We start from the raw sequence: 23,819 nt of genomic DNA, 5'->3' as shown, positions 1-23,819 counted from the left end.
AAGGCTGGCCCAGTTCCATCAGGGGCTAGCCTGAAGAAGAAGAGCCCTCCCTCTGGTCCATCTGCCTTGGTCCAGGCCTCAGAGGGAGAGAAGAATGCTGGACCTGATTCCCTCCCCCCTCACCATTCCCTTCTCCTTTTGTGTCGTGTCTTTTAGATTGTAAGCCTGTGGGCAGGGAACTGTCTGTTATCCCCTCTATTGTAAACCGCTCAGATTCCCAGTGATTGGGCGGTATATAAATAAAACATATTATTATTATTATTATTATTATTATTATTATATGTATGAGGTTTTTCCCTACTCTTACATAGAAGTGGGAAAATCTATTTACAGCAAAATAAACATTTGTATCTCATTAGTTAAATCATTACATACCTGCTTTTTCCCTGCACAGAAATGATCTCAGTGTGGGAAGATCATAATGCACAAACAATTTTTCAGTAATCTGAAACATATTTTCACAGTTTTGCTTTTTCATTCAGATTCATTTTTAACATTCCTTTCTATCCAAGGGATTTGGAATACAGTAATTTTGGCATAGGAAGTGTTTTGTTTTGTTTGCCCATTCAAAACTTTTTTTCCTCTCTGGAATGTCATATTGCCTTTCTGAACATATTTTCTGGCTTTCTGTGACTATTGGGAAGCTTGTGCTCTGCTTGAAACTGGAGCTGACTTGAAATGGGGTGTGTTTCATGACCTCTTCCATTAAGTAAAAAATAGAAAATTAAAAGAGGAATTTCATTTTATTGGGAATTTTATAGGGAATTTTTTCTTTTTGTTCCTAAAAAATGGGATGAACATTTCATCCATTCAGAATGAAGAACTGATCTGTGAAGCCATGAGCAAATCTGACTGCCTATGTAATGTATGCTGTCAACATTTCACCAACCAGATACCTGTCTGGCTGGAACCACTTTAAAAAAAGGGCTTTAAAAAACACTGTGGAACCTGCATATCTGGCAACAGCAGCAGAAGCATCAGCAACTAAGAGGAATAACTTGTTTAAAAATATATATGTAAGGGTTTGCTTTTGCTTTTGTTTTATTTTTGTTCTAGCCAGTGAGGGATCTCATAGGCAGTGTAATGACATCACATCACCATATAGCCAATCACTATACAGTTGGACCTCAATGTTTGTGAAACTGGGAAAACTACAAACATTTTAAGCCTTCCTAAACATGCGTGCAACACACTCTGCTGTTGCAAAAAATCTCTGCCTCACTCCTCCACCCCTGGTGTGCAAGCCTTTCTCCTTCCACCTGGTAGGATGATGGCATTGTTGCAAAAAAATTCTTCAGTGTCACCTTCTTTCTTTAGTAGAGAAGGAAGAGGAGGCGGCTGACACTAAGGAGATTTTTGAAGCAGCCATTGCAGGGCTGGGCTGGTAGTGTTGGTAGTGGCACTGTCATCTTCCTACTACTACTACTACTCCTTATCTACTTTCCTGCCAATAGCCCCCTCTAGCCCATGGTGCACACCACCCATGACTAAGGCAGATTCTGCCAACTGATTACCTATCTGCTCCCTTGCCCATTTGCTCTCTCCCTCTTGCTGGCTGCCTTGCTCTGTTTGCCTTGCTCAGCCCATGCATGTCTCCAGTATCCCTTCCATCTCCCAGTGATGATGCTAGGCCATGGCCAACTAGAGTGAGAAGGGCAGGTGGAAGCAAGGAAAGAGGGGGTGTTTACAGAAGCAGATGACACCAAATTAGGAGGAGTAGCTGATACCCTAGAAGACAGGATCAAAATTCAAAATGACCTGAATAGACTGGAAAGCTGGGCCAAAGCTAACGAAAAGAAATTCAACACAGAGAAATGTAAGCCCTGCACTTAGGGCGGAAAAAAGAAATGCAGAGCTATAGGATGGGAGACATCTGGCTGAATGAGACTACGCGTGAAAGGGATCTAGGAGTCCATGTAGACCACAAGTTGGACATGAGTCAACAATGTGATGCAGCAGCTAAAAAGGCCAATGCAATTTTAAGTTGCATCAATAGAAATATAGTGTCTTAGATCAAGGGAAGTAATAGTGCCACTCTATTCTGCTTTAATCAAGCCCCACCTGGAATATTGTGTCCATTTCTGGCCACCGCAATTCAAAAAGGACATTGAGAAACTGGAGCATGTCCAAAGGAGGGTGACTAAAATGGTGAAGGATCTGGAATCCATGCCCTATGAGAAACGACTAAGGGAACTGGGGATGCTTAGCCTGAAGAAGAGAAGGTTAAGAGGTGATATGGTAGCCCTGTTTAAATATTTGAAGAGATGTCATATTGAGAAGGGAGCAAGCTTGTTTTCTGCTGCTCCTGAGAACAGGACCCGGAACAATGGATGCAAGCTGCAGGAAAAAATATTCCACCTCAACATTACGAGGCACTTCCTGACAGTAAGGGCTGTTCGACAGTGAAACACACTCCCTCCGAATGTAGTGGAATCTCCCTCCTTGGAATTCTTTAAACAAGGCTGGATGGCCATCTGTTGGGGATGCTTTGATTGAGAGTTCCTACATGGCAGGGGGTTGGACTGGATGGCTCTTGCGGTCTCGTCCAATTCTATGATTCAATGATTCAGAAGAAGCAGCAACAACCATCCCTTGTGAGTGAGTACAAAAGTTATAAACACTGATGCCAACCTCCTTGATACCACTGGTGTTAGAACAAACTTTAAATGAACCATCCAAGGTCCAGCACCTTGGACAATTCCTTTAAAGCTTGAATGAAAATGCAGACTGGATTCACCACCTCACACTCAGGGGAGTCACCTCCAGATACTGATCTGATGCATTATATTCTCATTAACATGCTTAATCTTTTTCCTGGCAAATCTATTCTGAGCATAATGTAAGACTCAGGATTTTTGTTACAGGATATAAGTCAGCATGAGATGTCTTAGGAACTATAAATGACATCTAAAGTACAATTCCATAAATCACCACTAAATAAAATTTGAAATAGCAAACATGCTATTGTCATTCAGGATGAATTACAAGTGGACTGCTTTGCCTTGTTAGCAGCAAAGGGGAAATTCACAACAGTTTGGTGGCCAAGGTTTAGCAGTATTCAGACTGCAGAAGCATTGCAATTTACACATTTCACGCTTCTGACTTAGGACTGTGTTATTGGCTCTTCTTGAATAAAGTTTTTGAGAAAAGGGAAAGATATACTCCTTCCTGGGTCCATTAGTGAATTTACAGGAGACAAAGCCAAAGACTAACAAGAGGACTTCTTAAGCAGAAGCAATAAGTTGCCAGCAATCTCCTAGCATAAGAACATGTAGCAAAGTGTGGGCACTCTATGAATTTAACTGGTATGAATGACTCTTTCATTCTGCTATTCTCCTGTTATTCTTCACAATCATTGTCAGTTTTAGTACAATTTAACAGTGGCTACTGCTTGTCCCCACCCCGTGTACATAATTACTAGTGTATTTGAGTTAAATAACAATGATATTTTTTCTCTGTCAAGGAAAGGATCTATTAAAAGTTCTGAGACTGTCATGTAGACAAATGACATGTAAGTTTTCCTCATATGCAGTTCTGCTGTGCACACTGGGTATGTTAATGTCATCATTCAAGAAATCTTTTAGGTATCCTAAATAAAGATCTCACAAAATAGATATGATATTTTGTTCTGGAATGGATGGGCTGGAGAAGATAATAAAGAGGAAGATGTGTAGAAGCTAGATTGTCAAGATTTGGACTGAGAATCAACAGAGTTGGGCAGAGATTGGAGACTATTGCATTAGCTTCGCTGCCAGGATAGACCCGGGATGTAACTTTGTTAAGGTGGATCTTATTGCATTCACCTATTGTCGGGTGGTATACAGCCTGTACGCAACCTGGGCTTCTCTCTCAGATTTTCAAGAAAGGGATTTTCCTGTTCTTGAAAAGATGTGGGACAAGCCCAGAGAAGCGCTGGTTACATAAGGGCTGCACAATGCCCAGTGATGGGTGAATGCAATAAGATCAGCCTTAAGAAAGTTACATCCCAGATCTACCCTAGCAGTAAAACTAATGCGATAATCTCAAAAATCTTTGCATATGGAGTTATGCATTGTTATAAGCAACACTTGTGCTGAATGGAAATATATAATAACTGAACCAAGTCAACAAATGTATAACTGAATGCACAGTCAAACACACATGTCTATCATATGCAATATGTATCCATGGACAAAGGTACCATATGTGTAACTCCACTTCTGAAACCTTGAAATGAATGTGGACATTCATTATTAAACACAAATGCCCAAATGCTTCCACAAGGCAGGAGTGTAGCTATGGGTTGCAAAACAAAGGCATTGCCCCCCATAAGAATTCTGCTCCTCCGACATTTTCTTTCCCTCCTCAATTGTCTAGCATTGCAGAGAGTTATACAATTATAATAATAAACAATAAATTTCTAAAACTGTTTGTTGTGTTTGCATTCCCTTGGTAACTTTGCTTACACCTTTACTTTGGATACTTATACTGTATTTCTAAATTCTCAACTGAAGTTATACATTAGCAATGCTAGAAATTTGGGGACTGAAAGAAAATTTCACAGGATGGATTCTGGGCCATGACTTCATTTTGCCCAGCCCCAGCTACTCCCCTACTTCAAGGGAATTCATGCATTCATAAGATACCAGCAGGATTCTGGTCTAAGACTGGGGAAACTGATATTCCAGTCCCTACCCAGGGCCAAATTATGTTACATTGAAAGTATTTTAACTGATGTGCTTAGAAGTGGCTACAGCTTTCTTTAGAAAAGGCAGCTGTGGACCACCCAATCTAGTTCAAGATTGTGGCATGGGGGACAGGTTCCCCTATGCCATTTTCCTGCCAACACTTCTTCCAAAAGTTTTGAAACCAATGATATCCTACCACATTTGGTTTATTGGATCACTATGAAAAAGGTTCTCTTTTCTCATGATCTTTTATAGCTGCTCATGTGCCTTAGCAATAATAATGAAAACTCAAGAACCAGCCCAAGTTGAGAATATAAAATATCTTATGAGCAGTTATAGCTGGCCACATGAAAGAGCACTTATTTCATTGCCCATTAAAGTCATTTTGTAATACAGGGTTTCACTCTTTTTGCCAGGGAATAAAAGTAAATGTGTTACACCTGTTGGAAAACAAGGGAGAGTTTAAAATTACACTGGATTAGATTCTGTTTTTGTCAGGAATTTTGGAACCTGGTTAAAGCAAAAATTATGAAAGGAACACATTCCTGGAAAAAAGTTGTTATTCCGAAGTCTCTGGTTTTTGCTCTGCCGTATTTTTGTCCCTTTAAACTTCAATAAATATAATAATAATAAAGACTGATAGCATACCCTCAAACTGACAGGGACAGACCTAATACCAGCAATCTTCTGTTGTATCACATTTCCAGCTGCTTTTAAAATGTCCCAGTTGTTCTCTCCACTTTCCCCTTTTGACCTCAGCTTACTTCAATTGCTACAAATTGAGTTCAAAGTGCAAAACTGTGTGTACTCAGTTAATTCAGTAAAGGAAAGAAGAGATAAAGAGGCAGAATCTTTCTTTTCCCAGTCAGCTCAGACAAAAGCAAACTGTTGCGTTCCCTCCCAGCTTTGTGTTATTAATAACTTCTGCCATCTTGACCACATTCTGATGTAGCTTAGCCTCCTGTGTTCATGTTTTCATTAGTGAAACTTTGGAAGGGATGTTACTGAATCCTTAAAATCAGAAAATATATTTTTGAGATACCCACTCTCCATTGGCATTACTATCAGATAAGCCCAGTCATTTTTGCACCTGGTCTTTCAGGTCTATTTACTCAGAGGATCTGAAGATGGCTTCAGCTGGCGTGTGCTTATAATGCTTTTCCATCTCCTGCCTATCTTAATATAGTGAGAGCCTTACAAGGATAGAAGGCAACCGTTGAATTAGTGTGGGAAGATATTGCAATTAGAACCGAAAGGGAGAGGGGAAAGATAGCTTAGACAATAAAAAATTAGATTATTAGATAGTGTTTTTGGCCTCAGTGCTGTTTCAGGGGAAGGAACTGGCAAAGATGCCTCTGAGTATTCCTTGCCTAAGAAAGCTCTATGGAATTTGTGGTTAACAGGTGATTTGAAGGCATACTCAAGATGAATAATAATATTGTAGATGAAAGATGACACCAGGTATGGATAGCAATGATTAAGGAATGGGTCACTCTAGCCACTGAGGATATGTGAAGTCGAAGGCTTTCATGGCCGTCATCCATTGTGTTCTGTGGGTTTTTCAGGCTCTGTGGCTGTGCTGTGGAAGAATTTATTACTGATGTTTCTTCACAGATGTCAGCCACAGTTGCAGGCAAAACATCAGGAATAAATTCTTCCAGAACACGGCCACATAGACTGAAAACCCACAGAAAAACACTGAGGATAGTTTTCTCTATGAGGCAGAATTGGGCCAACACATTTTGCTACATGTGAGGAAGAACAAAATGCACCCTCTTCCCTTATTCCACAATACTGACAACATCCATATTGTATCCTCTACCACACCTAAAAGCAAAGGGCTAGCTTAAAAGAATAAGATAGGCCATGCAACACATATAGCTTTGTCCTGCAACAGAAAGGAATGATGAGTAGCTCAAGAGGAACAGATTTTTTTTTTTTTTTGGCTGTCCTTCCAGCACCTGCCACCTGCAGCAGTTTTTCTAGAGTGTACACAGTGAGCAGACCCACTGAATGTTTTATTTTTGTTTGCACAGAGCCTAACTCTTTATCCTATTTAAATTGGAGAAGACCACTGCTGGCAGGTGATGGCATATAAGCAAATATTTGAACCATGCTGCACCACAGATTCAAGCTTTTCATTTCAAGGGAGCCCTGGTGGCACAGTGGTTAAATGCCAGTACTAAAGCCACAAGGTTGTGAGTTTGATCCCTGGCATGGCTCCAAAGTTCACTCAGCCTTCCAGCCTTTCATAGGTTGGTAAAATGAGTATCCAGCTTTTTGGAGGGGGGGGGGCAATTAGTTTACACATTGTAAATCACGTAGGGATTGTTAGTTCTCTGATAACTGGTATAGAAACATACTTGCTATTGCTATTGCTATTTGTATCACCTTTGGAATCATAGGTTACCATTTGGCCAATGGCCTGATGATGAAAATATGAAGATACCTGTTTGGAATACTGTTTAGTTTATCAATAGCACTGAAGGTGGGGGGCCAACTCTCAGTCTCACAGAATCCTGCCCTCCATGCCACCTTTTTTCTGTATAAACATGATGTGTCCTCTCTTCCAGTCTGGATTTCAACTGATCTTCCACTATTTTTTAGTTATGGGGGGGACATAGGGTATGTGTCAAGTAAAACCACAATATTTTGGGGGTGGTTTCAATTGTTTTGGGAAAAGTGGTATGAAAATCATCCCAAAAAACCTAATTTAGAAGTCTGGGTTTTAGTCATTTCTAGGAGCCTTATCACACTAGACAAATCGTGCTCACAAATGGGATTTTAAAAGTAGGAAAAAAAACGCAAATGTGAGAGGTTTTCAGATGCATTTGCACCAAATAGCAATAACACAAAAATAAAGCAAACGGAAAGTGGGCAAAAACAACACCTTTTTATTTTCAGAAAGTTGCTGAAAGTAAAAAGGTGTCATTTTTGTCCACTTTCCGTTCATTTTATTTTCTCATTAGCACTGTTTGGAAGAAACATCATCTGAAAAACCTCCCACATTTGCAGGTTTTTTTTCTACTTTTAAATCCCGTTTCTGAGCAGGATTAATCTAGTGTGATAAGGTCCTAGGACACAGAGGGCTGCTAAAATGGGATTGCAGGCCATCTGATCACAGGGACAAGATAACTAAGCTTTCCTTCAAATATCTAGAGACATCTCACACACATTTATTTCAAGAGACCACAAAAATATATTGCTATTCAGTCAGAGGGGAGGTTTTTATGATCTATTCCAAACTCCTTATGCTACTTTAGATTCAAACTGGCAAGCTATCTTGAGTTTATATATTAAGATGCTCCACTTGTGAAGTAATAATTTCCCTTCTTAGATCAACAGTGTTCTCACATATCGTATAGTGGTGCTGGCACTGGCATTGTTTAATGTGGACCTATTCAGTTCTGACATCTGGACTTTCCTTGGAAAAATAAAGATCATAAAGACATAGTCTCCATTGATGCCAAGTAACTGTAGATAATTGGGCACCATCTTTTATTAGTAATTCTTGCAGTTATGAGTATGTTCTTATTGGCAGAAACGTATATATATTATACTTATTTTCCCCAGACATATATTGGATAAGCTAAAACACCTATTTTAGCTTTATTTCTCTTAAAAGTCCTTTACAATTCACATAAAATAATAATAATGAGATTTTCTATTGGAAAAATGAAGATCAGTAAAGGTAGTTCACATTAGTCACATGTTTCTGTGCCTATGCCTATTTTCTAAATCTGCCCTATTGGGGAAAAAGTAGATTAGAAATCTTGCAGCATGCATTTACTATTTCTCCTCAAGATTTTGTTGGGCTATAACTCTAGCCAACACAGCCAATGATGGTGGGTGCTGGGAAATGAAACTCAGCAACTTTGTTCACCCATACTTTTTGTGAACAAGGCATTTCTTTAGATTACCAACCTCCAACTGGACATTCTCAAGATATTGTAGCCTACAAATCCTATCAACTCTGAACTGACCATGTTGGCTGGAACAGATAGTTGTTATAGTCTAAAACATCTTACAAATATATCAGGCAGTGGCAGGGAATGAATGTATATATTTTTTTCATATGTGTTCTCTCACTAGGCTTCATAAATGAACCATATTGGAATGGCGAAAAAGTGATATTATTTGAGATGGGAAATGCATTAATGTATCAATATGTGTTCATATGAGTCTTCCTACTATTAATATTGCATTTTGGCAAGCAATAAAGTGTGTGATCAGTTGGGCATGTTAAGAGTAAATCATTATTAAAATATTTGTTGTTGTTGTTAACTGCCTTCAGGTCGGCCTTGACTTACGGCGATCCTATGAATGAGATATCTCCAAGAACCCTATCCTTGATAGCCCTGTTCGGGTCTTGTAGACTCAGAGGTATGGCTTTCTTGATTGAATCTATCCATCTGTAATGCAATCTTCCTTTTTTCCTGCTGCCCCTCTACCTGACTTAGTATTAATTTTTTTCTAACAGGTCATGCTTTCTCATGATATGACCAAGTACAACAGCCTTAAATTAGTCATTTTAGCTTCCAGGAAGAGTTCAGGATTGAATGGCTCTGGGGCCAATTGATTTGTCTTTTTCACAAATCACAGTATCTGCAGAACTGATCTCCAGCTTTCCTCATTGTTCAGCTCTCACATCCATATACTGTGTGGAATAAGTACACATGCCAGTAGTCAATTCAATACTGTGCATAAACACAACATAGCATTCAACACAGATTGTTATCTCATGTGGCCTTCACTTCTTAAAATCAGAGGTGGCTGCTCTAACACTTTTCACTGTCTGTGGTTTTAAATTATTTTTAAGGAGTATTTTTAAGTCTATTTGTCAATATTTGTATTCATGAATTTAACATTACAGACTTTGTTCTTAGACTTTGAGTTACATGGTTTTTGGACCTCGGGGGAGCTGAAATCCTAAATATCTGGAAGACAAAAAAAAATTGAGAACCACTGTTACAGTTTTTAGTCATTGTACATCGCCTAACAGGACAGGCCCAGATGAAATGACAGTACAATAGGCACTATGCAGGTGTCTCCCAGAGGTGTTTTGTGACTCTTGCCAGCTTTTTGCTGCTTCTACCTTACCACTCAACAACTCCACACTTTAAATATTTTTTCTTAAAAAACAAGCTGTTCAGGGAGCATGCACCTTGATCCTAGGCAGATTTATGCTCCCCAAAATATCTTGGAAGTGCAAATCCCATTTTAACAGACCTTAGCCCTCTCTGCATGGGCCAGGATAGTCCAGTGGGGGAAGCTGTCCTATCTTCCCCTGTTATCTGGTTCTCCGTTCTCACACCAGGGAAACTCTGCACAAGCATCCAGCTGAGCCACTTGGCATCCAGACCATAATGCATTATGTGGTGTAAAAATGCACAAGAGTGTTTGGGGCTGCAAAATATTCCATAATCCCCAATTACCCAGAGGAAGAAAGCATATGCACCTAATTACATGAGATGGAATATTTGTTTTGAGTAGCCATTTGCCTTCTTTGTTTGCCAAACAAACAAACAAACAAAAAAAACCCTCCTGAAACTCAAGCCAATTGTTATTTTTATTGACCTTGTTGTGTTTTTAATCTGTATTTGTTGTATTGTTATATTGTAAGCCGCCCTGATCTTTCTGGAAGGGCGGGATATAAATAAAGATTTTATTATTTATTATTATTATTAATTTTTACAGCTTTTCGGGTGACATTTAAATGCCTTTCTTTTCATTTAGTTCTATGTGATTTTTGTGGCAAAATGTGACTCTGGGGAACTAAAAGTTCCTGTTTGCCTGGATGAGAAGTAATTTTTTAAACACAGTTGAAATAAAAAGTTTGAGAGCAGAAATATAATTCATAATAATTATAAATACATAATTTCATTCACACTCACCCATTATTAATTGGGAAACTTTATAATACCGTACGTTCCTTTGCAACCACCCTCTTTCCTTCACTTCTTGCCAAATGTATGAGATTACATAGTGTTCTAACTATTTAGACTCTTTTTATTACTTTAAAGCAAATAAATCATCACATTTTAAAGTGTCAGTATTTATTGCATAGGTGGAGATAGGAGACAAAACTAATAGGGAAAAGGAGAGACATCCTATAGGGATCTTTTACATTTCTTTAAAGCCATGGGAAAAAATTAAGAATATAAAATGATACCTGTTTTCCACCTTCCTTTTTACATAATGGAAATGAGCAAATCTGCCAGCCAGTTTAGAGTTACATCAACAAGCAGAATTAGTTAAGGAAATGATAGTAGAAGAAGTGCTGAAAACACAATGGTTGACAAACTCTGCTGAGTTGTTACTTAAGGAAGAGAAGAGATTGCTTTACTGAAGACTGGTATTCCAGTCCACTAAAGTCCACTAAAAGCGTAAAATCACAACCAAACCACACATTTTCTTTAATTCTTTTCCCCTAAACCAAATGTCTCATATGATGGGAAATGACTTTCACTGTCTTGGCTCTATGGAACATTACAAACCTTTTTCTCTCATATTTTTTTCTACAGTGCTATCAATTCTAAACTAATCCTGTTGCTTTTGGGTGGATCCTTGGTTGCTATATTACAGTCATATCCCTCTAGTGTTTATGCATAGATTCAGTTGCTTGGAAAAATAATGTCCCAGACAGGCAAATATAGCCTGTTCTGGCTAGACTGTAGGCCTGCAGAGCAGTAAGCAAAATCTAGAGGAGATTGACTAGCACTGGAAGTCATCTCACAGTGAAAAGGGTGGGAAGGACAAGTGGTAGGTGTCAGAGTATGGTGCAGGAATTGCAGAAGCTTTGAGTTTCCAGGCTAACAAGGCCCTGACTGCATGAGCCAGAATACTCGGCAGCCTAGAGTATTCTGGCCACAGTGTTGCCCCAACATCCCCCCATTACCTGGCACTCCCACTGCAACACAAGGTGGCTGTTCGCATGCATGTTCCGCTGTACCACCCAATGCGGCTGTCACTGCAGCAGGTCTCTCACCCTGAAGTCAGAATGAGGTGCCCAGCATTGATCATATAGCTGGACACATTGAGTTTTGGGCCTTGCATCATCTGGACTCCCCAGTGGGGCAATATTTTATTTGGCCCATGCATACAGGGCCCAAATGGCTGCCATACTCATGCAAGTTTGTTTGTTTGTTTCATATGATTCAGGGAGCCCTGGTGGTGCAGTGTTTAAATGCCACTACTGCCAGTAAATGCCAGTACTGCAGTCACAACGTTGTGAGTTTGAACCCACAGGGCTCCAGGTTGACTCAGCCTTCCATCTTTTCATAGGTTGATTAAATGAATAGCCAGCTTGTTGGGAGTAATTGGTTTACAGATTGTAAACCACTGAGAGTGCTGAATTCACTGATAAGTGGTATAGAAACATAAAAGCTATTGCTATCTCAGGTAAGTGTGCAACAAAATAGGCTTAACCAATTTAAAACAATATGAAACAGTAACAAAAAATAGACAAATTAGAGTAAGTTAACTTTTAAATAAAATGGATAAGTTAAAAGAGTTTAAATTTATAACACCTGCAGAGATTTGGATAACATCACTTATGCCCTGTATGCTTTAGTGCAAAGCCATGCTTCCACTTGGAGCTAAAATGATGCCACTATTGGCACCAAACTGAAAGGTATTCCATAACCAGGATTGCCCCCAATGGTGGGACATACAGGAGGGCCACTCCTGCAGACATATAAAAGACATGCTCATTCAAGCATTAAAGTCCCAAGGCATTTAAAGTTTTGAATGTCACTAATGCTGTGACTCATGTTAAGATGCTGACGCTGACAATTGCAAGATCGGCAGGTTAAAATTTAAGACCCAGGCACTGCATGATGGAGTGAGCTCCCATCACTAGTCCTAGCTTCTGCCAACCTAGCAGTTCAAAAGCATGTAAAAGTGAAAATAGATAAATAAGTATCACATTTTTTTTTTGTCTGCAATGAATGTGGGGTGACTGGATTTTCCGGCGGCAATTGTGCGGATAAGAGTTTCCATTGCTTACACAACTCCATTCTCTGGCCTTGCAGTTGTGTGGATGGCGTGGGAGGAAGAGGAAAAATATGCTTGGTTCATTGCACATAATAGGGACTTGCCTCTGGGGCTTGTCTAGTGTGTTTCGTCTTGGCTTTGTTCCATTTCTACTAGTCTGTTTCCCCATTTCAATATCTTTTATTGCTGTGTTTTCAAACACACCACAGAAGTCCCAAGACATTATTGGAAGCAATCATATTAGAAATTCAGCTGCACTTAAATGAGCATTTACCTGTCACAAGCCATTTTCTCCTGCTGTGGGTAGTTAACAGTCATTTGCTTGCATGCTTAATGTTTGGCTGAGTGTGATGTTCAGACAAACAGATGATTCAATCCAACATAACTCCTTGAAAACCAATCAGCTCTTGCAGCAACACGTATCCTGCTGGAGGAAACAGACAGTGAAGGGTTTTCCTAAAATGCCTGAAAGATGGAGATGTAATAGTTCCACCAATAGCCAAATCATACCAGCTGTGCTTATGTCATGCTGTTGTTTTGATACTTATGGCTGGAGGCTGCACCATCCCAGTGCAGTATTAAAGTATGTTTATCTGTCTGAATAATAGCCTGAAGAATGTTTTTTTTTTCCTGACCTGACATTAAAAGTGTTGAAGAAAGTATACAGTCTAGAGATTGGTAGCATAGAAGTAATGGAGGTTTGTTGGAACAGAGGATTGGTTGTAGGATTCTTACGAGTCTTTTATGACTCAAGATCAGCAAGCCTGATTACAGATGAGCTTTCTATGGAAATTTTCACATGCAGATTTTAAACAGCAATTGCAGTAGTAAAATACCAACTTTGATGATGCATATCACACAATGTCACCTCTGACCCATAGCAGTTGTGTCTCCCAAGCGTGGTTTGAGTGTCCCTTTTTATTGTTGGGGGAAATCCATCAATAAGCTTCCAATCAGTCCTATTTGTCTTCAGATGTGAAATGTCACTGCCATGGCAATTGCAATATTGGCAGTCACATGGTATCACAGTATCCTCCTCCCCCCATCCTCCTCGCTATTCCCAAGTAATCTGATTGCCTTTATTTATTTATTTTTCCTATTTCTTTTCTTTTAAACCTTAAATTGCATTACCACAATTCTGGAACTCTGTTTAAAAATACACACAAATGACACAGTAGGTAGGGCATGGGGCAGGGAGGCAGAGTTAAGTGGGAGTGCGGAAGAGAGCACAATGGCAGAAACAGACTCTCTTGCAGAATTGGGGAGAGGTGTGAAAATGGCTGCTCTCATAGAAACATAGAGTTGGAAGAGACCACAAGGGCCATCCAATCCAACCCCCTGCCATGCTGGAACTCCCAGTCAAAGCATCCCCGACAGATGGCCATCCAGCCTCTGTTTAAAGACCTCTAAGGAGGGAGACTCCACTACACTCGGAGGGAGTGTGCTCCACTGTCAGACGGCCCTTATTGTCAGGAAGTTCTTCCTAATGTTGAGGTGGAATCTCTTTTCCTGGAGCTTGCATCCATTGTTCTGGGTTCTGTTCTCTGGAGCAGCAGAAAACAAGCTTGTTCCCTCCTCAATATGACATCCCTTCAAATATTTAAAGAGGGCTATCATATCACCTCTTAACCTTCTCTTCTCCAGGCTAAACATCCCCACCTCCCTAAGTTGTTCCTCATAGGACATGGTTTCCAGACCCTTCACCATTTTAGTAGTCCTCTTTTGGACACGCTCCAGTTTCTCAATGTCCTTTTTGAATTGTGGTGCCCAGAACTGGACACAATATTCCAGGTGGGGCCTGACCAAAGCAGAATATAGTGGCACTATTACTTCTCTTGATCTAGCCACTATACTTTTATTGATGCAGCCTAAAATAGCATTGGCCTTTATAGCTGCCGCATAACACTGCTGCATCACACTCTCAGACCAGTATGTTTCAGTTTTCTTTAACTAGCACAATTGTGGCAAGAATGGGGTTTGTGTAATAATTTCATAGAGCCACAGAATTGGAAGTGAAGAGAAATAGTAACATATCTAATGTGCTACTATCTCATTTCTTACTGTTGGCTATATTAGCATGCCTGATCTCTAATTCCTTACTGTTGGCTATATGAGCATGCCTCATTTAATGGGAATGTGGGATAGGGCCTTTGCTGTGGCTGCTCCTAGACTCCAGAACCTCTTTCTTAGGGAGGGTAAGCTGACTTCTTCTCTTGTCTTTTTATTGGCAGATGAAGACGTTTTACAAGAAAATGACTTTTTGGTGTGTTTTACTGGTTTATTCTTTGTTTTCAATTAATGTTTTAAAATGATTTTATTTTGTTGATAGATTAATACTGATTTAATCACAACTTTTGTATGTTTTAAACTATATGTGCCTTAATTTCTAAATTTTCTATTTTCTAAGCCACCTTGAGTCCCAATTTAGGAAACAGTAGGGAAGGGATAGAGAAACAGAAATAGAGAATTAGAAATAAAGAAACAGAAATAAAGGAAGGGCTGGTTGGATGGAGTCTAATCTTTGCTTTAAAACATTTGGAAACAGACTGTGGAGCCATCAAATCGTTTGCAGTGTTAGTGAGAAAGTTCTTCCTAATGTTTAGTCAAAATGTCCTTTCTTATAATATGAATGCCTTATTGCAACACCAAGCCCCTGACAAAGTTTCTTGCTGACTTAAATGGTGGTATCATTTAAAATTATTTATCTCCTATGTCAGTATCACATCAGATCACATAAACAGATGAGGGCATTTTCTTAGACTGGGGGTATCTTTCTGCTTCCTGGAATGACCACATGAACAAGCAGAGGAAAGACATTTTCTGAAAACTTATGATTCAGACAAAACTATAATTAGAATGACCACAGTATAAACAAATGGAGAAGCATTAACTGTGAACTAGCTATGATCTTGAGAGGAAAAACTAGCTTCACTTCTTGCTGCTGTGATGAAGTGCTTGTGGTTAAGGAAGTGCTTGTGATTAATGACCATATACAAGACACTGTTGTTTACAACTTCACATCAGATGCATATTAAACCACAGCATGGACCCAACTTCTGTTGGAAAAGTTGTGTGTGTGTGTGTGTGTGCGCGCGCACGCACGCATGTGCGCGAGTGTGTGCACATGCACACTTTTGTGATAAATGGGAGTCTCTCCATTTATCAGAACCTTCTCCCCAGATAGCAAAGTGTTAAATGCGGGCAGAAATACATTTCCATTTTAATAAGGCAACATCACAGACATTATGAGATAGCAAATGTCCAATAAGATAGGCAGTTGGTGAGAAGCTCGAATCTTTGAGAGGGTACTGAGGACAGATCTTTTTAAAAACTTGGAAGCAACACAAGGCTTTTGTCTGTCTGTCTGCCTTTGTCTCGGGATGTCATTAGGCAGACCATGGCTGCATCCACACTGGAAGAGCTCTGCACTGGGCCCCACAACAAACTCCAGCTCCCAGAATTCCATAGCCTTGAGCCAGGGCAGTTAAAGCAGTATCAAATCAGGTTATTTCTCCAGTGTGGATGCAGCCCAAGAGGGGCTTCTAACCAGGAGTTTTAACCAGGCTCTGGAACTGGGAAACTGATGGAACTTGACAATAGAATTCATACTCCCAGCTATCCAGAACATCAAGGACTTCAAATACCATCTGATCTGTGTTTAAGATTAGGATAAAGTACCAGTCAGTGACATTAGGATCTTTTGATTTCTTGTCCTAGATTGGCTGAAACGATTTTACTCTGTAACTCATACTTTTTGTCTGTGCCTGGAGGACAAGTGGTCCTTCAGGTAAGTGATATCCTTTTTCTATAGAATTCACTTATTTAGAATAAAGCTTTTCCTTAAGGTGCTCCGTCTCTCTTGCACTCCTTTTTCATATGCCTTAGCTTGGCCCGGTTCTTCCCTATAGTCAGCAAGGGAAATATCAGTTGAACTCCCCAGCAATGTCCCAATGAATTGCTAAGGTGAGAGAAGTCACTAATCAGGTAGTGGCAGTAAGTTCTTTAAATAAAAGTTGGTTTCAAGGGGTCCTATCCAGCTGAGGCAGGAGAAGGGAGGTGGACACACAGAGACCTTTCCCCTGTCAATGTTTAACTTTTAGAGGAGAGTATGCCTCAGCCTAGAGCCCTACACAGTTGTTTGCACATCAGTAAAACCTGGCTATTATGCATCTGTACATCTAAACTCTAAACTTTAAATAGAGAGGGAAAGGTGGACTGAGTGACAGTTGTTTCACCCTGAAAAAGGGAAAATCCACAGGGAGTTTGTTGCCCCCAAATTGTCTCCCACTTCAAATAGCCTTGGTAACAGGCCCCCTGGGTTGAAAATGCTGCTACCCAATGCTACTTTGATAAACAGAAAAACAACAACAACCCAACACGTGATCCTGGATAAGCATGCAGACATGTCTTGTATTACAGAGATCTGGTTGGATGTGCAGCAGGAAAGACCTAAGATGAGACTGGGTAGAAGTGTGCTATCCTGATTCCCTTCCCTTCACTGGGTGTCCCATCCCACAGCTGGCTGGGTTTAAGTGCATGCCTGGAGTTGGGGGTTGGGACATAATAGGATTCCTGAGATTTAAGGAGATTATAGTATGCCTCTTTTCACCCGATCCAGGCATAGGCTGGGCACGGGCTTAAATGGGTGAAAATGGATCTTATTGCACACCCTTATCACACACTGGCATACTTTTTGAAGAAACACAACCTCCAAATGGTTTACAAACCGAACAAGAAAATCCAGCAAATGTTGCACTCAGCAAAGGACCAGAGAGACCCTCTCACAGCTACAAGGGTTTACTGGATACCATCCAGCTGTGGACAAGTCTACATAGGGACCACCAAATGCAGTGTTCAAACATGAATCAAAGAACATGACAGACATTGCAGACATAGGCCCGGTAAAGAACTGTGGGAAGTGCCGTTCTGGTGCCGATTCTAGGGTTCGGGAGCACACGATGTCCGCGTGCTCCCAAACCCTAGTGCGTGGTGGTGGCGCTATAATGGTGGCCTCTTGTCCACATGGGGAGCGCCATCATGACACAAGCGCTGTGCTGCATCCGCATGTTGCAGCACTGCATTTGCGTCATTGATACACACCAGTGCACCAATGGCACAGTCATGGCGCCCGGCATGCGCAGTAAAAATAAACCTGCTTTTAGCAGGTTCTTTTTGGTGCAGAGGGATGACTCGTGGTTTGGCTGCTGCGGTGTCCCTCAGGAGGAAAAACGTGCGACTCCAACCCACCCTTTCGGGGCGGTCTGTTGAGCCTCTGAGTCAGCCAGAAAAACCAGAAGTAGCAGAACACATTATAAACCATCCTGGGCATAAAATGCACAGGGAAGCCATTGAAATTCACAAACAACTTCAACAGGAAAGAAGAAATCCTTAAAGTGAACAAAATTTGGCTACCAGTCCTGAAAAACAGCAAAATCAGGACTCAGCAAATGCAAATGGAAAACCACCCAGGGTCAGGGGTTCTCCCAGCAGACAATGATCACCAATTAAACAGACACTAATCCTCTTTGTATATCCTCCCACCCTGAGGCCTTGCTATCAGCAATAGAACAACATAGAGATTAACATGGAAATCACTCCTCCATACTCAGGGTCATACAGTATATAGACAGACAGACAGACAGACAGACAGAGATATAGATATATACCCTAATCTCTTCCATTCCAGCTGAAGATGCCAGCCCTACAGATGCTGGCAAAACATCAGGAATAAACTCTTCTAGAAAATGGCCACATAGCCCGAAAAATCCACAGAAAACTTTGGATGCCAGCCATGAAAGCCTTTGACTTCACAACATTTATTTTACTTAAAAGGCTTGTTACAACAAATCTGTCAGGATTTCCACATCCCCATGTTTCATGTGGGTTTGTTCAATTGGTTATGTTTTAGTGATTATTTTGTCAATGGTTGCAGGTATGTTAGAAAACTGCTTGAACCTTTGGATTAGGTTGGCTACATACCCAAAGTTACAGCTTCTTTTTTTTAATAAACATTTAATTAATATTTTTTCTAACATAAGTAAAATCAAGACATACAAACATAAAACATATACAACATGCCAGTACATATAAATCATGAATATTCATTCCATTAATTTCATACCATTACCAAAGCATATTGTTCCATTCACTAAACATTCATTACTTCCTTTTCCATTCACCTTTCATACATTTGGGCTTTCTGTAATTTCACATTAATCTTTTTATATGTCACTTTTCAATCCCCCCCCCCCCCATAATTTCATATATACATTCTCATAATTTATCTATACATACAACTTGTTCTTTAAATTTATTACAATTTTCTTCTCTGTAATTAAATCTGTTTGAGAACTTGCTACTTGTGTATCCTAGTAATAAATTTAAACCAAATTTTAACTTAACGACCATTTACAGTAACTTAAAAAGTTCTAATTTCCACATTCTGGTATGCCATTCATTCTGGCTGCAGATATCATATAAACATTATTCTCCCCTGTTTCTTTTCCATATTTTTCTCTTACATAGTTAGTAAGAATATATCTGGTATGAATTCTATATTTATATGCAAAATTTATTTTATCACTTGGTGTATCTGGGACCAAAATATTTTTTGCTTTGGGACAGGTCCACCACATGATGTAAATTGTCCCTTTTTCTTTCAAACATTTCCAACAACAATTGCTACATCCTCCATATACCTTTGACAATTTTTCCAGTGTTAAATACCAGCTATAGTATATCTTATAATAATTTTCTGTGATACTTTGGCGCAAAGCATATCTCAACGTCTTTTCCCATGTTAATTCCAACTATCTGAAAATAAAACTATTCTTTTTAATTATTTCCTCTTTGATATAAATTTTCTAATAGATGTTTGTATAATTTGGATAATATATTGCTAGCGTCATTTAAGATGATCTCTTCTAACTCTGAACATACACTCACTATACCTTCTCATTTAGTATCCCTGATAAATCTTTCCTTTAGCTGTCTGTATAGGAACCAATTACGCCTTGGGTTTATTCTAAGCCTTATTAAAACACAATCATACTCAATGTGCAGAACTCATATCCCATAAAACTAACTTTCTAACAATTTTATTTAAAAACCATCCATTTTATGGCACCTGTGAAAATTTGTGTAACACTTCTTTTGCTGAATACATTGGGTTTATGAAGCTGAGACTTTAAAAAAAACCCATATAGAGTGACTCAACACAGGATGACATAAAAAAATTTATGAGCCATACTTAATGCATATGCACAGCAGGTGTAGATTACCTGCCAAGTCTTACCTCAGTCAGGCTGGGATTTTTATTCTGGCCAAAACTATCTCCCACTGGTTGACTCACTAATACAAATACTTGGGACTGGAAACAGAACAATAATATATTTTTGAATGATCATTAATTTGAACAGGGAAACTTGTGACCTTCTTCCCACTGGTTTTTAAACAGAGACTGGATGGCAGTCTGTCAGGAGTGCTGCGATTGTGTATTCCACCATGACAGGGGATTGGACTGGATGGTCCTTGTGGTCTCTTCCAACTCTATGATTCTATGATTCTATATAGAGTTTGATTCCCAAATAATATAACACATTATTCAAGGTTTTTTTTAAAAATTACCTTGTGGTATATTTTGAGTTAACTAACCCCCTTTTGTCAGCCATTACAAGGACCTCTGTGTCACTTTTTCCTAGGAACACAATGGTATACAACTTAGGTTTTCCTAGGAACACAACAGTATACAATGGTATAAAAACAAAATTTTAAGGTGATAAAAGCATCTTCAGCTGGTGCATATTACATGAGGTTTTGTCTGTCCTCTTCCTGCCTTGCATTCTATTCATTACTGTTCACTGATAGGCATCCCCATCAATAGGGTCTTAGAGGCTGTACAAACAGGCCTAAAGGGGCAGCCTCCAGCCACCCCTTCTTCAGCCAGATCAGGGCTGCGGCAACCTCACACTGCAGCCCCGATCTGGCCTTCTGAGAGCACAAAAAGGAGCTGCAAAAAGCAGCTCCTTTGTACACCCTCGAAAGGGTGCCATAGCCACGGCGGCACAGCTATATGGTGTCCCTTCAGCACTGTGTCATCTGGATGCAGCGCCAGAGGCATGTCATGACACCACATTCTACCTGGAGCGGCATGTGGCATCAGGGCACCCTTAAGGGGCAGAGTCAGGCGTGCGTTGTCAGGATGCTACGCCCCGACTGGCTCCAGGCCGGCCTTTCAGGCCGGTCTGGACAGGGCCTTAGTCTTGCTGCTATTCCATTACTGCTTTCGTGCAATAGGTCCCTTCCACTACAGTTCTGCTTCTCAGGCACTGTGAATGCGTGAGATTCTGCTCTTCTCCCCCTCAGAGTGATCACACCTCCAACAGCTTCCAGGAGGGAGCTGGCAGTCATGATCACTTGTCTCCCCCTCTTGAAGTGCAGAGCTGCTGTGTAAATGTGCACACAGCAGTCCATGCTTTGGGAGGAGAGTGGAGCAGCAATTGTGGTAGCCAACACATTCCCAAAGCTGGCTGTTGTGTGCATATTCACACAGCAGTTGGCTTTGGGAGGCAGTTGGCAGCTGCAATCACTCATCCTCTCCCTTTTTCCTGAAGGCAGAATTGGGCAGTGCAGAAAGCAGATCATGCAACTACAGATCACCAAAGCTCTATTGTGGGGGAAAGTGTGATAAGAAATGATATCAAACTGGTATGCTTCCATTCTTAAACTAACATGATTGTGGTGAGATAGCAGACTGGTGTGATAAAGTCCTAGGAGTTACCTTTTCAGTAGCATCCTATAGTTAAACTACTTTAGAAGAAGAGACCAAATGAGCAGATTTGGTTCATTTGCTGGGACCAGCCTCTAGAACAGGGGTAGGCAGAGCCTGGAAATAGTTTGTTTTAAAAAATTAATTTTTTGGCTCTGCTTCACCAAATCCTAAAAATTGTTTTCAAAATCATTAAATGTTAGCAACATTAACAAGCTCAGATAATGACTGGTGCTTCCTATTATTTTAAATTGTTACTTTGAACATCATTATTTTGGGAGTGGTGTTTGCTATTATTGTAGTAATAAAAAGGTGATGCACATAAGCTGAAGCCTGTGGTCAAAGGCTACCTGGTATAACAAAAGATCAGTCAGTCTAGAATTTATCTTCCCCTTCTATAGATGTAAATAAAACAGGAATCTACAGTGAAAACTAGAAGCAATTTTATAATGTAATTGATCCTTCATAATTGTATCATTTGTAGATATTAACATAACTGGAATGAATTATTAGGCGAAACATTGCTAAGTAAAATTTCAGTCACAAATAATAAGTTTCTTTCTTCTCCATCAACTAATGTTCTTTTAATCATACATTCAGCATTTGTGAGTCATCAGACATTCTGAACACTGAGCTCCAATAACCTCAAACATTGTGTTCTGAGCAATTCTGTCCTAATTTATTATTAACACACTACTAGAAAATGCCTTTGAAGTTCTGAAGCACTAAATCATGCCAAATATACAAAACAGCAACAACCACAGCAAATAAATTACACTTTCAAAGTTCTAAAACACTCATCATGGTGCCAGGGGAAGAATGAGGAAATAATTATGTTGTATAACCACCCAGAACCATTGGAAGCCATAGAATCAGCCACATGGTTTATATAGATCTGTTTTCTTCTTCAGCTATGCACATGCATGCATCTTGATGAAGCTGCTGACAATCGCTGTTAGCTGTGCCCATAATCATTACAAATTAGAATGCCTCCTTTGGTATATATGTCTTGTTATGCCTGGATGAGGACAACTGCAGTTGTTTACTGCTCTCTTAAAGCCAATGGGTCTTTAAATGGTTGAACCTGGAATACATCAAACTTGTTTTTCCATGATGGGCTCCTCCAGATGGGGCAAGTATGTCAGAAGGTTGCTGGAGGTTGCAGTATGTTTTCTTCTGTAGTTCTTTTTTTAAATTATTTTTCTAAATATTCAAACAATGTATTTGTTATCCAAGACTATTTCCTGGCAATTGCCACATCAACTGCAGAAACCTATCCCAACCCTCAGATGGGTTTCTTTTTAATTCTGACATATTGGAATGAACAAACAAACAAACAAACAAACAAAAAGTCTCCTCAGCCACTTCTTACTCTCCTCATTGCATCGGTGAACTGGTACCTTTGCACTGTGTATGTATGTATTGTGTGACTTCAAGTCAGTTCCAACTTATGGCAACCCTAAGGTGAACCTATCACAGGGTTTTCTTGGCAGGTTTCTTCAAAGGGGGTTTGCCTTTGCCATCCTCTGAGGTTCAGAGAGTGTGACTTACCCATGGTCACCCAGTGGGTTATCATGGGTGAGCAGGGATTTGAACTCTGCTCTCCAGAGTCATGTTTGCTTTCACTTACTCTCATGCTTGCTTTGCACTATTAACACTATACATTCAAGATAATTTTTGAATCAAATTCAAGTGGGACAAAATTTGCTCTTCAGATCTCAGCACGCCATCCCCTTGGAAAAGGCTTTTGGAAGAGCTCTAATGCAGATCCAGAAGATCACTGCTAATAGAATGGAGCAAGCAGACATGGAGGCAATAACTGACAAAACCCAGTGGAACTCAAGAATGTATATTGTGAGAATGCACACTTTTAAAAACAAATCTGGAACAGCCATATGAATGGACATTGCTGTACTGAGATGTGCTTTCCTTGATAAGGAAGCAGGATATATGCAGTCTATACAAAAAGAAACGTATACTTCACATCTAAATAAAATGATGATAGAAAAAACTGCTTAGATTGTGACTTTCAGGAAATGTCCTACTAAATGAGGGTTTTTCAAGTGCAAGTATGATTTTGAAACAACGTATAAAAGACATAGATTATCAACATGTGATAGCAGCAGCCTGTACCACCTACTTCCCTATTAATTTAGGACTGGGTTTTAACAGAAAGAGGGAGGCTAGATATCTTAATTATCTAAATATCCCAAAATTCAAAAGGGGTTTCAGTAGAGCAAGATTTAATGTCGGGTTGCTGGGAATTGTTCTCCAACGACATTTGGAGAGCCATATGATTCCTACCCCTAACATTAGGCCAATGAACAATTTCCTTCTATCATTTCATATTTTCAGATGCTTCCAAGATTCCTATCTTAGAAATAAAACAG

This window comes from Sceloporus occidentalis, unplaced genomic scaffold (genome assembly GCF_023333645.1).
Source record: "Sceloporus occidentalis isolate IW3139 unplaced genomic scaffold, rSceOcc1.0.p SCAF_7, whole genome shotgun sequence".
Lineage (NCBI taxonomy): Eukaryota > Metazoa > Chordata > Lepidosauria > Squamata > Phrynosomatidae > Sceloporus > Sceloporus occidentalis.
This window is presented reverse-complemented; position numbering follows the sequence as displayed.